General features: G+C 40.0%; 1 protein-coding gene and 1 long non-coding RNA gene across 2 annotated transcripts in view; both read left to right on the top strand.

Annotated features, from left to right (window-relative positions):
• The window catches only part of Nrg1 (neuregulin 1), a 1053401-nt gene that overhangs the window by 274041 nt on the left and 762764 nt on the right, over positions 1-16596 (top strand).
• The window catches only part of LOC120097372 (uncharacterized), a 41550-nt gene continuing 36582 nt past the window's right edge, over positions 11629-16596 (top strand). The window contains exon 1 of the long non-coding RNA XR_005494715.2: positions 11629-16242. This is a non-coding gene — a long non-coding RNA (uncharacterized LOC120097372). The remainder of the gene's footprint in view (positions 16243-16596) is intronic.

Consider the following 16596-nt stretch of genomic DNA (forward strand, 5'->3'; position numbering starts at 1 on the left):
ATATATAAAAAGACAGTGAAAGAAAGTCTGAGAGCAATTCCTATGTCATTTTTACATTACCTCAACATGGAGATACATAATGTGAAGCTCCAATGGCCTCTTTCATAAATACTTTGTGGCTGAATTCAGCATATTCTTACTTGAGGCCTGAGCTGATCCTCTGCCTCTAAAATTAGCTCTCGTTCATCCTGTGGCCTGTCAAGGTAATGGACCAGCAGCATCTATCTCTGAATACGATGAAGGTGCGCTTAGCATTAGTAGCACTGGAGATGGCTTCTGCTCTCTCCCTGTCTTCATGTCCTTTGCATTTATGTTCAATCCCAAACTTACTTTTCCTGCCCCACTGATTTCTATGGAACTTGCACCACATCCTCTAGAATCCCAAAGGCACAGCTCCTGTGTCTTCACATGCAGAGCCTTTCCAGAACTTACTCCAGTGAGTTGGAATGATCAATGGTTTATTTACTCCTTTAACAAATGGAAAGGACAAAGAAAAGAGATAATTGAAAATATTATATCCTTTTCAGTTTTGCAGCTAAGGAAAAAATAGAAACTATTTTCAAAAAGTATTATTTTTTTTTGCTCAATCTATAATTTTTCTAGATGGAAAAAAGGGAGGGCAGGATCAGCTGTTGGAGGAGGTAGGGGAGAAGGACAGAGGGTCAAGAAATTGAAAGGATGTGTGTAGAAGTGGGGCATAGGGAACTGGGGGTAGCAGCAGGAAAGTCCCGGATGCCAGGGAAGCAAGAGGACTCCAGTACCCAGTGGGAATGATATTAGCCAAAATACCAGAACCTGTAGAGACCATATGCAGTGGTAAGGCATGGCCCCAGTGGAGGGATGGGGCCACCCACTCATCTCAAAAATTAACCCTGAATTACTCCATTCTAAAGGAAAGTTAGGAACAAAGAGTTGAACAGAGACTGAAGGAAAGGTCATCCAGAGACCACCCCACCTAGGGATCCATCCCACATGCAAACACCAAAAAACATTCTTTACTAAAAATTTACTTTTCGATCTTTTTTTATGCAATGCACATCCTATTACTTAAATTCTTTCTCCACAAATCATTCTTTCCTTTTCTTCCAATTCTTTTGGGAATGTTGGATTTTTTTTTCAGCACAACTTAGAAATTATTGCTCTGATTTGAAAGATCATCAGTTCTTTTCAGTCCACTTCTCGAAACTATTACCTTTTTAGGAATGACAATAGATACTCGCTCTTAAGGAAGGAACAGATTTGGATCTATTTGCAACCATTCAGTTTGCTAATTATTCACCAGTGAGAATTTCATTTTCCATGCCACCCAGTGGGACCATGAAATAGTTTAGCATTCATAAAATAACAGGTATAGTTAGTTCTTCCTTGTGGATGTGGGGTATTTTCATACTCTGGAATGAATTTTCTGGTACTAGGGGTTCAGGACTTTTAATGGGTACAACCCAGTTTATACTGAGTCAAACCAGCATTTTGGGTTGTGGGTTCTGCTTAGAAACAGGACAGCCATGGCTGCAATATGAACAACACTAATTATCCAGACCCTTCACACTGGGGGTTTTGTCATGCAAATTACCCTATACTTAGCTATATACATAAAGTCAAGGTTTCCTACATTTGAGTTGAACAAAATATAAACAATGCTTATTATAATTAACCATTTGTTGGTTTTACTGAGACGGAATTTTTTCTGTGTAGTCCTGACTGTCCTGTGACTCATTTTGTAGACCAGGCTGTCCTCAAACTCAGAAATCTGCCTGCCTCTGCCTCCTGAGTGCTGGGACTACAGCACTATGCCTGGCATAATTAACCAATTTTATGAGTGCTCAACAGAACCTTACTTAATACTCTGGAAACAAATGCGGTTGCTTTTCAAGTATTACCAAAGAACAAGTGATACAAAGGCAAAGAATACGAAGACAATGAAATCAGTTAGAGACCATACTCTTTTTGCTGACTGGTCTGTGATTCTTCCTCAATTTGGTTCTAATGCTCCAGTAAGTTTAGGAAAACAAGTTCAGAATGGGTGTCCCATGTTTGCATTTGCGTGTTCTCTATCAGAGCTTGGTTTTTTCAGATATGTTGAATTTGGGGTAAATTTGGAATACCAAATAGGTAACTTGTAAATCTAAATACAATGAAAAGCCAGTGAGAATGTTTGACATCAAAAAAGAATTAGGGGGTTGGGGATTTAGCTCAGTGGTGGAGCACTTGCCTAGTAAGCACAAGGCCCTGGGTTCGGTCCCCAGCTCCGAAAAGAACTAAAAAAAACAAACCAAGAATTAGATTGGAAACAAGGCATATTTCAAAGACACTACTGTTGTCATTGCATCCGATAATTCATTCAGTCAATCACATATTCTTGTCCTGACATAATATGGGATGACTACAGCCCACAAAACAAGTTAAAATAAACATGTAAACACTCATAATATATAATGGATTTTACTATAAGTTCACTCAAGAAAGCTCAAGAAGAATTAAAGGCTCCTTACTATGAGGGATTCTCATTCTCACTACCATCTTTTCATATAGCATTTAAGGATAGTATTGCACTAGAGAAACAGCTGTGCAATTATATATATATATATATATATATATGTATATATATATCATACATACACACATACATATGTAACACACATCCAAGAATCTGCAGAACTCACATCAAGGCTGTCATGAACTCTAAGACATGGCATTTTATCAACCAAGATCAAATGAATCACATGGTTCAGATAGCATATTAGAGCATGCTAATGTGTTTTTATTAAGGAGAAACACATGCCATTGTCTTTCGTGGACCACATCCTGAACACATCCCACCCTGGCTGCATCATAGAGGATAGGCGTTCCCTCTCCGTCCCTGCTTCCCTCTCACAGGCAAGCTCACCTCCCCAAGCCCTGTGTTTTCAATCAGAGAAAGTGTCCCAACCTCTTATCTTCTGATGCTGCTTCTTGCTAAACAGATCAAAGATAACAGAAAGTGGCAGGAAGTGCCCTTCCAGCAAGCAGAGGTCAGAAGCATCTCTGCTGAGGCCCTTGACAGTGGTTTTGGATAGTTAGAGTCATGATCATATCGAGATTTAAAATGTAACTACTAGCACCCCGCGTTCCTCAACCTCTTAAGATTTTAGAAAATTTCTTGCCAAGAAAATGTATTGGCTTTATGTAAACATCTAGCAATTACTAACTATGAGTTAACTTTTACTTTTAACTATTGTTTTTTTTATTGGATTTTTTTATTTGCATTTCAAATGTTATCCCCTTTCCCGGTTTCCCCGTCCATAAACCATAAACTTCCTATCCCAACCCCTCTCCCCTGCATCTATGAGGGTGTTCCCTCATTTAACCCCTTCCTGCCTCCCTGCCCTGACATTCCCCTACACTGGGACATTGAGCTTAAGCAGGACGAGAGACTTCTTCTCCCATTGATGCCTAACAAGGCCATCCTCTGCTACATATGTATAGTCTTTGGATGGTGGTTCAGTCCCTGGGAGCTCTGGCTGGTTGGTATTGTTGTTCTTATGGGGATGCAAGCCCCTTCAGCTTGTTAATGCAACAGAGCATTTCTAACAGCAAAGGGAGAACGTTCGGGCTTCTGTGGGTTTTGGTAAATATGCTAGGAATGGAGAAGTGTGAAAAGTGACTGGTGGTTCAGCCATGCCAATCGGATGAGCATGTTACATGGCTTCCTGGGATTTCACCTGGAAGTTTTCCTTTATATCGCTGACGTGAGACACTTCCCCTCTAAGCATTGCTTAGATATCTGCTTCGTTTGAGGATCACGCCCATCCGTGTTGGCCTCTCGAATGAAAGGAAGTGGAAAAGCTAGCAGAGTGAAAGGCAACATGGCGGAAGACTTTGGTCCCAGTCCCCAAGTGAGAAGTAGAAGAAAGGCGTTGTTAGGCATACTTTGTCCTTCATGTGCATGCAGAGATGCATATAAAGGCCACAAAGCTGTTTGAACAGGTGCTTTAAAGGAGCATGTTAAATAGTCTCTCTGTCTCTTTAGAGTGTGAGAGTCCATACAGCTGCATGAGATGGATGATCTAAAACGACGGAACTGCCAGAAAACCCTGTCTAGTAAGAACTCTGTGATCGTAGGGCGACAGTATCATTTCAAGAGACTAAGTGAGTTCCCTAAATTACATGCTGTATATGACTGAATGGAGCTCCACACAGACACTCTTTCTTCTTCCCACTACTGATTCCTAGACATTGTCATAATTCATCTATCACAAGTTTGTTCCCTCCCGGTTGCATTCCTAAAGCCATTTATGCATCCCCCACAGTGTCTCTCAGAGTCACGATCAATTCTTTCTTTCTTGCACACTCCATCAAACAGAATTTCCTTCCAACTACATTCAGGCTTTCTACATGACATAGCTATAATTATGGAAGATATGAGCAATTATTTGTAGATAATCTCATTGTATTCAAAGATGTACCTGCTAAAATGGTTGATTTATTAAAAAAAAAAAAAGAAAAGTGTAAGGGACTTGTCTCTCTACCCCCATTACTGCTATGCTAAGAGTTACCATAAAGAGTCAAACTAAAGTAGCATTGAGAAATATGTAGGAGATAAAGAATACATGGGCTGCTGAAGTGCCAGAGAGTGAGTTTACAGGAAAGGATAGTCTTCTCTCCTGCCAGAGATTCCTTCTGTGGAGGTAGGGCTTAAAAGTAAGGGAGACAAACAAATGGAGAGCGTTTTCCCAAAGTGAGAGTTGACAGATTACAGAGTGATCAGTAATGGTTCCTGCATGTGCTGCTAGGCAACCACTCAATACAGAAAAATATTTGGTAAACACTTCACTCGTCTCAATGTTTCAAAAGTTAAATATTTACCGGGAGTGGGGGGGGGATCTTGCTAGAGGAAAATGCTGAAGATGAAACATGACCCTGAAAAAGGTAACTATAGTCATCTGACAATTCGAAAAAGAGAAAGCAATTAAAATGTATTTCTCATATATGTTAGCCTGTAAGCATCCATGAGACAGAATTCAGAAATATATTTGGATATTTTCACAGAGATATTTTTATGATAGAATTATATCTACTTCATATTACATTTTCTGAAGATGGTCACATCAATGCATGCTATCCCACTTGACTTTCTTATAAATTGTTGAAACCCATCCATGGACAGTTTGGTTTGTTGTTTCCTTTCACTGCATATGGGCCAAACTTAAAGTTAGAGTCAACTGAGTAGAAATTAGCCTCCAGCCGAGGATGTAAAAGACAGCTCAATTTTCAATTTACTGTTTGCTTTTGGCACCTAGTCAATGGTGTGAAAAGATATAGACCGTCCTATATAGAAAGTTCACAAGCAGAGTCCCCAAAATATCAATTGGACACCTAACTGTTAGTGCCAGTACGAAATTTATGTGTAGAAGAGGTTTCCTATGCAACCAGTATAGTCATGAGCATAGAGCCTTCCTCCTGAACTCCAGACAGCAGGAAAATACAGTGTCTACAATTCTCAATTTTCAACTTACAAGGTCTACTTGCATTACAGCACTAAATTATTGAGTAATTAGTTGCATAGCCACTGTACCTAGAAAATATATTAATCAAGTTGTTATACCTACAGATACACTAATTCTTGATATATAAGAATTTATCTGTAACTTACAAATAACCTCACCTTTAAAACAATGAAATCTATTCAAAATATTAGACTAGTAAACATTTCAAATTTTATGATTTTTTAAAATTTTACCCATGTGCTCATAGTGTGGTATCATTTTCTTGATTTTGTAAAGTGTTCAATAAAGTAGATAGCATTAAAGGCCACACTAATGCCCTTTGTCCCTTGAGCCTTGTCTGTACCTGACCTGACTGATGAATAAGTGATCCAGGCATCTGTTCAAGTCTGCCTTGTGCCAGAGTCAGAATTGTCTTCCAAGAGATACAGCAATTAAGAATTAAAGAGTGGCATGACAGACAATAGGATAGTCAAGTGGTGTAGACTTGGGGGATGGTTGTTGGCATGGGTTTCACAGAATTGAAAGAGACTTGTCTTTAAAAGTAGGATGGAAATAATATAGTCTTAGAGAGTGAGAAAGTCCAGGTTGTATGATCCTCGTTATTTCTCTTGCTTTGGAATTTTTGACATTTTCATTGAATCTGAACAAAACTTCCTTTTCATAAGTTTCTAGTTTCGCTGCCTTCTCAGTCTTGAATCTATGAATGACTAAATCTGTCTGAAGAAGAATGTGTGTGAAAACCATTGGCATCATGAAAGCCAGAAGACTTCCTGGTCCTTTAACTCTTATATTCTACCTTCTTCATAGTGGTTATTAATAGAGTAACAGACTCTTGGTTAACAAAATGAGCAAAAATGTATTAGCATACATTTATTAACTTATTTATTTACATTCTAAATGCTGCCTCCACTTCTTGGTTTCCTCTCCCAGAGTTCTCACCCCAACATCCATCCCCTTAGTCTTTGAAAGGGTGCCACACACACACACACACACACACACACACACACACACACACACTCCATATGCACCTACCCACCCCCAATTCACCCCCTAGAATCCCCACTTTCTGGGGCATCAAGTCTCTACAGGACTAGGTATATACTTTCTCACTGAGGCCAGACAAGTCAGTCCTCTGTTATCTATGTGCCAGGAGCCACAGACCAGCCCATGTATGCTCTTTCTTTGGTGACTTAGTCTCTGGGAGATCTGATAGGTCCATGTTAGTTGATATTATTGTTCTTCCTATGGGGTTACCATCCCCTTCAGCTCCTTTAATCCTTCCCCTAACTCTTCCATAAGGATTCTTGACCTTAGTATCTGCATCTGTCTCAGTCCTGGTCTAGCCTCTCAGAGAACAGTCATGGTAGGATGCTGTCTACAAGCACAACATGGCTTCAGTCACAGTGTTGGGCTTTGGTGCCTGTGCCTGGGATGGATCCCAAGTTGGCCAAATCACTGGATGACCTTTATTTCCTTCTCTGCCATTTTTGTCCCTGCATTTCCCTTAGACAGGAACAATTCTATGTCAAAATCTTTAAAGATGGATTGGTAGCCTCATCTCTCTACTCGTGGAGTCCTGTCTGTCTACTAAAAGTGGTATCTCCAGCTCCCATTTCCCCACTTCAGCTAAGGTCATCCCCATCAGGTCCTGGGAGCCTCTAACATTCCTGGTCTCTGGGACTTTCACCCATGATTCAACTCATAGACCATAAAAAGTTTAACAAGAAGGAAGACCCACTTAGAATGGGGGAAGAAAATAATGATGGGAGGCAGAGGGAGAGAGGGAACTGGATGGCAGGGGAAATGAGAACAGGATCATGTATTTGGGGGTGGGCAGGAGAGAAGCCCAGAGGGACAGGATAATAAATGGAAATATGCAACTGCAGGGGGAGTATGGGGCATGGGAACCTGTAGAGCATTTTTATTGGTTGAGAAATCTAATATTAAAATGATGGATTCTGGTGTAAACCTTTTGTTGAATCATCACATGGCAGGAGGCATCCCATGGTAGAAAGACAAAGTGGCAGGGCAGTGTAGGAAAGAAGAAAGGAAAGAGAAATGAAAAACATTCCTATGAGAGGACAAACAGCCTTATAAGATTACAGTATGAGCTTGTGAATGCAAAACCATAATAACCTCAATATCTTAAGTCCCACCTTCTATTACCAACATGATAATGATTAAAATTTCATCATGAACTTGGGCAAGGATAAACATTCAATTAGAATGTTTGTGAAATATATATTCATTCATCTCTCTTCTTTCTCAGGGCATACTTGCCTTCTTTAATGTTATCCTCTCTCCTTAAAACAAAGATACATGTGAAAGAATCCATTTGTATTTCTTAAGACTTATCCTTTCTCACCAGAAAAACCAATAGATTAACATGAGTTAATAGCAAAACAATATTTGAATTATTCTACCTTTTATAAACACACATTCTGAAAATATAAAAATAAGGTTAGTTATTACTTAATTTTTATATATGTGATAGATGTGAAAATCCTACTTCCACAGAAGGAATCCCTGGCTGGAGAGAAGAGTGTATCCTTTCTTGTCCACTCACTCTCTAGATAATATATTCATCTTTTGTTCTTTTGTCAACAAATTGGCAGTCTCAGCATTCTGTGCCATGAACTCAGGTGGAGCAAACCAGGTTGATTTTTGAGCTAGGACCCCATTTGTCTTATGTAAATGAGCAAGACTTCTTTTACTATTTATAGGTTATGAACAAGCATTGTATTACATTACAATGTTTGACATTAAAGTATTAGCATTTTGTACAAACTTGAAAAAAATGTTAATGTAAGTCAATGCTCGTCTGGATTCTAGTTACAAAAGGTTCCGAAGTCCAGAGAACCACATAGGTCTATCACAGCAATAACCCCACTCCTGTTACTAATTCCCTGTATTGGTTACATTGGGATATCTTTGAGAACTCTTGGGCCTTTCTCTATTTTTGATGAGTTTGCATTGAGGGGGCAAACTGGAAAAACTTTCAGTTTCCTGTCATGTGAATTCAAAGAATAAAATTCGTGGGCTGCAGTTGGTGATTATTAAAGAATATATTATAAATTCATGGATGGATAAAAGATATATAGATATAGATATAGATATTAATGCTCCTATATACTATGAAAGGTCTTGGGAAACAGGGGGCCACTGAGCTGCTAGTTTGAGCCTTTTACAGGACAGGGATGAGTTATAATCCAGCTGTACCAACTGAACTTTGAGGTGTCCAGGTGCCTCATCTCAGTTTAGTTACATAGCCACATGTACCTCTAGACAGAGGGTCGGGGAGACAATAAGAAAGCAGGAACCAGATCACTCTTTAGGAATCCCTGCCTCTAGCAAGGACATTCTCAGAGCTCGGGGTTCTTGGCTCAGAGATCATAAGACTCTGATGTTGTGATAAAATATAGTGACAAAAACAACTTAAGAAAGGAAGATTTTCTTTTTTCTAACAGTTCAAGGGACAGGTCCTTGTGATGGGGAAATCAAGGCAGCAAGAGACTGAAACTGCTCATCACCTGCATCTCAGTGACAGCCCAGGGAGGGATGCATGCCTGTGGTCATCTCATCCTATCCTGTTCATCTTACCTAATCAAGATAGTTCTGGAAAGGCAATGCCCAGAAGTCTATCTGCCAGAAGTCTATCTAGACCTCATTGAATTGTCAGTTGAGATTATCTACCACAGCCATCACAGTAATGCCTACAGTTAGTTTTCCCAGTCCTCTCCTCAGCATCACTTTGAGCATCACTTGAGCTAGGGGTAAAACTTCAGTAATAGCATGCTTCCTCTATGTGTGAGACCCTGGGTTTAATCCCTAGCACTGAAAAACAAAGTATAATTTCTTCTGGACATGATAAGACTGCCATGATTTTAAATCACTGCTGTTGTGGTTACACAAGACCTTCACAAAATGAAGATGGTCAACAGGCTGGTATGGGGGGGAACCATGGATACCATGAGTCAACACATATAACTAAGAAGCTATGGTCCATCAATGGGGAGAGAGATGGGGTTTCTTAAAGTTGTGACTCCTGGTATCGTCATCACACTCCAGTGGATGGGCCCAAACCCAGATAAGAATGGAAATACCAAATTGGACTCAACAGGTTATTAGGAAAAAGAAAGAGGAACAACATTCATGGAAGGGTGACTAGGGAGGGTGTGAGAGAAGCTTGGAGCATTGATTATGGTCAAAACACATGTATTAAATTCTCAAATAATTAATAAAATATTCATAAAGACATGTATTTATATTTCCAAGCTTATTTGTTATCTTATCCACACACTATCTCTTTATAGCTCAATTTTTGTACTAAGAAATACTTTTTGAGAAAAAAATTATCTTCCCCTTTTTACTTGAGAGAAATCTCCCCAGTGTACAAACAGAAAATAAACCATTCAGCATCTCTTTCTAGTGGATAACATACAATGGCTTTAACTCCACTGCCCCGGTTAAAAAAAGTCTATTCTCTGTGGAGGGCTTGCTTTCAAAAAAGCTACTCTTTAGCTTTTGCCACAAAAATAAAAACCTGTCGCTGTGAAGTTTATCGGTTCAAATGAACACACACACACACAAAATGCTCAATGCCAGAAGGGGAAAAAATTACCTACAGTTTTAGTCTGTAAAAGAGGCAAGTTGGAATAAATCTACAGAAAAAAAATCATGAAAAATAAGCTCTTCTTTACAAGGGAAATTAGCGCCACAGGATAAAACCCAGAGCAAAGACCTGATGGCCCCAAGGGTGACACAAAACACAGGCCTCGGTGCGCTTTTGTATAAAATATTTTTGGTGTTTTGGGGCTAACTGCAAGGAAAACCAGGTATAAGGAGAGCTCTGTACATCACAGAGAGCTAGTTCTTGCAATGTTCTCTCAGGAGCCTCATGAGCTGAAATGCTCTCCAGCTGACTGACAAGGAGAGACTGCAAACACCTGATGGGAGATGCCACAGGGAGATGGGCCTAACTTTTCTTTTTATCTTTGACATTTCCTCAAGGAAAAAACTGGAAATTGATAACAGTAAAACAAAAAGTCAAAGAAAGCCTTTAGGCAAAACAGATTGTACTTTCTTTACGTCACAAGCAAATGTCAGGTTTCTCTTGCCTTAGAAGCATATGTGTTCATTTGTAGACTTTTGAAAAATCCTAAGTAAAATCACATGGTCCTTGAGAATTCGAGAAAACCATATTTTGATGCATAGCCCTACTAACCTGTAATGTGGGAATTTTACTTGACAACTTAGAACCTTCATTTTTATATCCTAGGTAAAATACAAGTTAATACCAATGCATAGTAGGTCCTTTATGACTGTAGCTAGGTTTAAGTTAATCTCTGATGTCCCTGTTTTCTGAAATCGAGGTTGTAAGAGGAATAATAAAATTCTATAGTGTGTTGTCATGTTTAGAAATGAAGCAATCCTCATTTAGTAAAATCTATCCTCACCATCACCTTCTCCATCATCACCATCACCATCTCCATCCTCACCATTATCATTACGACTATGATTTTGGAGACACGGTCTTACTCTGCAACCTCCCTGGTACTGTGTGTACAGGTGCTTGTTAACATGCTGGCTTGCACTGATTACATTTCAATTTCACATTAACCCCTTGAATGTGCATACATTTTGATCATGTTATGAGAATTTGAACTGTGAATGGTTTGAAAAACGGGCACTGTAACTTTGTTACTGTATCTGTAATCAATAAATAAATGAAAAGTATTTTTTTTTCTTTTCTTTTTCCTTATACAGAGTTTGGGACGTAGGAAATCATCAGTGCATACCTGTTAATTTAAATTAATGAACATGGAGGGAATGATTAGAATCTAGTTCTAGAACACACACTGCATTTTTCCTTTCTAGTGGCCTGACTGTACATCAGTGTTAGCCTACCCATGCTTGTATGGAGTCTGGAATCTTGTAAAAGGCTTCGTTGACCTAATTAAGCCATTAATGGTTTTCTATTATGTACCCCTTTTCAAGTTTGTAACTTGTTGAGTCTCTTCGATCTCTCCCTCTCCCTCTCCCTCTCCCTCCTCTCCATCTCCTCCCTCTCCCTCTCCCCCTCCCCCTCCCCCTTCCCCTCTTCCTCCCCCTCCCCCTCCCCCTCCCTCTCCCTCTCCTTCTCCTTCTCTCCCTCTTCATTAGCACACCTACTTGAGTGTGGAGGCTGAAAAGGTTAAAATGTAAATGTAAACCTGTGCCTTCTTAAATCACACAAATCCTTAAGTTTGGGTGAAAAACAAAGGGGATTTCTTTTCTTATCTGCATCATATCTGTTTGCAGTCATATTTGATTGTCTGGGCTTGTTACTATTCAGCACTTTGGGAAATGTTCAGCTCTTTTATATATGGCCGGGACACTGGGGTCACAGCAGTCATCAGTACAAGGGGCTTTCAGCTGTGTGTGGCCATACCCCTGTGACCTGACAGGAACAGTAAATAACTGTTTGATGGTGTAGTTTCTGTGGCAGAGTACTTTGCTAGCACATTCTGTCTCCCTCTTCCCAACTAGTTTGCTTTTGAAAATTAGCAAACAAGACAAAACAGGGTGAACCACTAGCCTGGAGCTCTCATGATCCAGGCTGATGGCTCTCCAGCCTGGGAATTTCAAGTGTATCCCAGCACCCAGATACTTTTAGGTAGGGTCTGGGACTTGAACTCAGGTCCTTAAGCTGAAAAGACCAAGCCATCATTTTAATCCCCATGGGTTCTGTTTGGATGCAGACATGGTCATTCCTCATCCCAGAGAACTGCTCAGCTCTGTAGACATAATAAACCAATGGTTGGGTTATGACCCAAACTTCTACACTAAGTGGTCTCACCTGAAATAGTGTTTGGTTTTTGGCTTTGTTGGGTGAAATCTTTGCTTCTCAGCCTTTATGTGCGGCATATATAACAATGACTTATTTTCAGTGCCATAAATAGGGATGCTAAATAACGATTATCAAAACATTTTAAAAAATGTACCTCTGCATTTGCCTAATCAGAAAAATATGTTCTGCTTTCTAAAGTATGTTCTTGAGAGAAATAAAGCTGTAATATTATTACCGTACCCATGAAGGACATTTGATACTTCTCAAGGGTGTTCAACTATACTGTTAACAGTTTAAATCTGAAATGCTTTACTAATGTCTCATATGGTAGAGGCTTGGTCTGCAGATAGTGGTGCAGGTCGGGTGTCTGGAACTTGGGTAGGTAAGATGTAGCTGAAAAAAGTACAGAATGTCCTTGAGATCTATATCTTGTGCCCTGTTTCTTGGCCCTAGAGAAAATAGATCTATTGTGCCCCCATGTTTCACCTCCTGCCTTACCATGTGCCAGAATGAGAAGGACTAAAAATTATTGACAGAAATACCTGAAACCATGATGTAAACTAAATCCTTCTCTTCTTGATCTGTTTATGACAGGTACCTTGTCACTCTTTTCTCTGTGTGAACTTCAGAGCATCCTTACACATAAGGCACTGAAAACATTTTAGAACTGAATAGATTCAATCTGAGGAATGTTCAGCGAGTGCCAGCTGGCATGTGGTACAGGCTTTGTCCAAACCATTGGGTTGACCTTCCAAGTTCTTCTTCAATAATGCATAAGAATTGCCAGGACACCATTTAAAGATTCAATATTCTTGAAAATAAATCTACCTCACATTCTCCCTTCTTTGGGTAACACTTATGTAGGTAAGGACTTCAAAGTTGTCTCCTTGGTTCAGTGTTATGCCTCTGAGTCAGATTTGGTACTGTTTGGGCAACATCCTTGCTCAAATATACAAATGGTGTGTTATTTCCTCCTGGTAGAGATCTACAGGCAGGGAAAGTGGCAGAGAGTGACTTTTTGTAAACACTGGAAACAGACCTATGGATGAGACAAATGACTGGGAGTGGCTATGGCTGTGAAAATCCTCCTTGAGGTTTTCGTGAGATTGTCTCTGCTCCACACTGCATTGCACATGTGCTGGAAATGCCCTATCAGCAAGATGCCCTTCTTGGAATGCCCTTAGCGCTTGTTCTCAGCAACACTTTTCAGTGCTTCTCTTGCTCGTCGCTTCAAGTCAAACTACTACCGTCACTGCTCCCTGTGCTGTGATTAGATAGACCTGGTTGCATCTGTGGGGTTTTAGAAAAAAAAAATGTGCTGTTCCAATGCAACCCAAAAATCAATTACCTAATTGATTGCAGATTGCGATTGCCTCAAGAAGCTGATCATGATAAAATGAAGGAGACTGGCTTTTTTCAATACGATGTCTAAAAAAAAATTATCTGAAAGAGATAATGCTTAAATTAAGACCAAAAGGACAGAACGATACAGTTAAAAGAACATTCCACACTACAAACACTACAAACCAACCAGCACTAAAACTGAGGGCAGGAAAGGCTCTTTGTCTAATTCCTTCTAGTCAGTAGGGATAGGACACAGCAAAGGAAGGGGGAGAAAGACAAGCTCTATGGAAACAGGTCGGGCCCACATTGCACCTTGAATTGCTCTAATGTGACTGGCTGCCAGAGCATTGAGAGCAAGCAGAGAAAGCAATGGGAGAACATTTCAGAAAGAAAAGAAACAAATAATAATATCTGAAAAGACACAGACAAGACAAGGTTGGAGGTTACTGGGACAATTCAAGGGTTGTTGAAGGAGTGTCAGAAGTTATGTGGCTCAATGGTTGAGTGCTTGCCTGAGGAAGATGAGGTGATGCTCTGGTTTCAATCTTTGTATTACACACACAGATTCTCTCTCTCTCTCACTGACAAACACACACACACACACACACACACACACACACACACACACATGAACACACACATTTTTCAAATTTCTCTTTTATGTTCCACATGTTGGTGAAACTTTCAGTTATATGTTGAATCTTTAAAAATGTGTACATCTCAGACGGGATGTCTGGAGATAGATACTAATTTAAGATAACATATAGAACAAGGAGCCTGGTACAATGAAGACATGAAGGCAAGTGGATAATACATGAGGTGAGGTAGAGAGAGAGATGCCCTGTGGTAGAAATGGAAACTAGGAAGAGGTTCATTGGTAGGAATCATCTCGTGATTGTGGCTCTGTCCCAGGATGCTTTCTTCCTTGACTACTATGGTCCTTTCTCACAGTCTCCTCCACTGTATACGCAGCAACCTAGAGCATCAGTCAGGATGGCATCCCCAGATGCAAATGCACAGGTCTTCCTTCTGGCTTTGGCCAATGGCTGAGTTTAGAGAAATGGTAAAGATGTTTTATTGTGTGCCTATGGTAATGAGACAGAATGATGCCAGAAGAGTTCCTGAGTTGGGCTCAGATTTAGGTCTGGGATAAGAAATTAAGGAAAACTATAATCTGTCCCATCTTGACTTGGAACTATGTGTTAGGGTTTAGAAGTTGATGTCTCACACTGTTTACTACCCCTTTTAAATTAATGCTCTAGTCATCATGTAAACTGACAGGCTTCACTATAATATCTTTGTACATATATATCATTATACTTTGCTCTGAGTAGTCCGATTTTTTAAATGAGGGACAAAGAACTTGGAACTAAGCAGCTGAATCTTAGGTTGAAGTCACACACACCCCAGTTTGAAATTACTCAAATGTGGGCACATTATTCCATATTTTAGATTCTAATTTCTCCATGAGAAAATCATCCCTATGTAATAGCCAACTGTTGTCTTGGTCCCATGCCTTAAAAGGCAGAAGAGGCAAGTGATGAAGGACACTCCACTTTTGCTAACAGGAGTATATTGGGAGAAAACATAGGTGTGGTGATTTGAAGAGGAACCCCCATAGACACATGTGTTTGAATGCTTGTACCATTGGGAGTGGCCCTATTAGGAGGTGTGGCTTTGTTGGAGTGGGTGTGGCCTTGCTGCAGGAAGTATGTCATTGTGGAGGTGGGTTTTGAGATCTCTTATACTCAAGCTATACAAGTATGCCACACAGTCTCCTTCTGTTGCCTTCAGACATAAATGTAGCTGTTTCAGCTCCTTCTCCAGCATCATGTCTGTCTGAATGCTGCCATGTTTTTTCCCATGACTTTAATGGACTAAACCTCTGAAACTGTAAGTCAGTCACAATTAAATGTTTTCCTTCATAAGAATTGCCATGGTCATGTTGTCTCTTTGCAGAAATAAAATCCCAACTAACATAACAGAGTAACATGCACTTGTCTAGAAAAGCACCACAAATCAAATGTGTAATATACTAAGGATTGGTGCCTATTTCCAGTCAGCTTTTAAATTTTAGATGTATCTTCTTACTATTTGGTCCAGATTTGTTTACTCTCTGGAGCTTGGTTGGTGGGTCCATGGGTAGCCAGGAGAGAAGGTGATTATCAGAACTTAGGTGGAGGATAGGATATTAAATGCAGGCTCTGGGGCCAAGAAAACTGTAGAAGGAGCTGCTCCAGTGGTAAAATCCAAGTGCTGCCAGAGGGATGAGAGGAAGCTACAGGCAAAATGGTTGGCTATGCGTCTGAGAGGCTGGACAGAGACTACAGCAGGATGACTTAGAAAAGTCTGCAAAGCTTTTGATATATTCCTTTCTTGGTTTGGAATATGGGTGTCTAGGACAGAGTGGGTCTATTATTCAAGAGGTGCCCTTTGTACAAGAAGACAAGGACAAAGGACCTGATTCCAAATTCTACTGGTCACTATGTAGATCTCTATCCTGCCTCTCGACGTATTATTCCCTCAGAGAGGAAAACACATGTCCATGACTGAGCTGTGCTCCTTAATCCCATCTGCTAGAAGGTTGGCAATTTCTTTTCATTCTTCTATGTGTTAAGCCTCAGAGATATGATGCTGTTATTCTTTTTGTTTTTGTGTATATATGTATTAGGTATGTATGCATATGTAATATGCATTCATGGTTGCTAATGTGCATGCAGTCTTGCCTTGGCATATATATATAAAAGACAGGGGACAACTTCTTATGGTGTTTCTTGACTTCCACTTCGTTTGAGACAGGATCTCTTTATGGTTTGCTGCTATGTATAGGCTAGCTTGTCCACATAAGTCCAGTGATTCTCTTGTCTCTGTCTCCTCTTTGCCATAGGAACACACTGGGTTTGTGGAGATGAGCTACCCTTGTCTGGTTTTTACCTG

Source organism: Rattus norvegicus, chromosome 16 (assembly GCF_036323735.1).
Source record: "Rattus norvegicus strain BN/NHsdMcwi chromosome 16, GRCr8, whole genome shotgun sequence".
Lineage (NCBI taxonomy): Eukaryota > Metazoa > Chordata > Mammalia > Rodentia > Muridae > Rattus > Rattus norvegicus.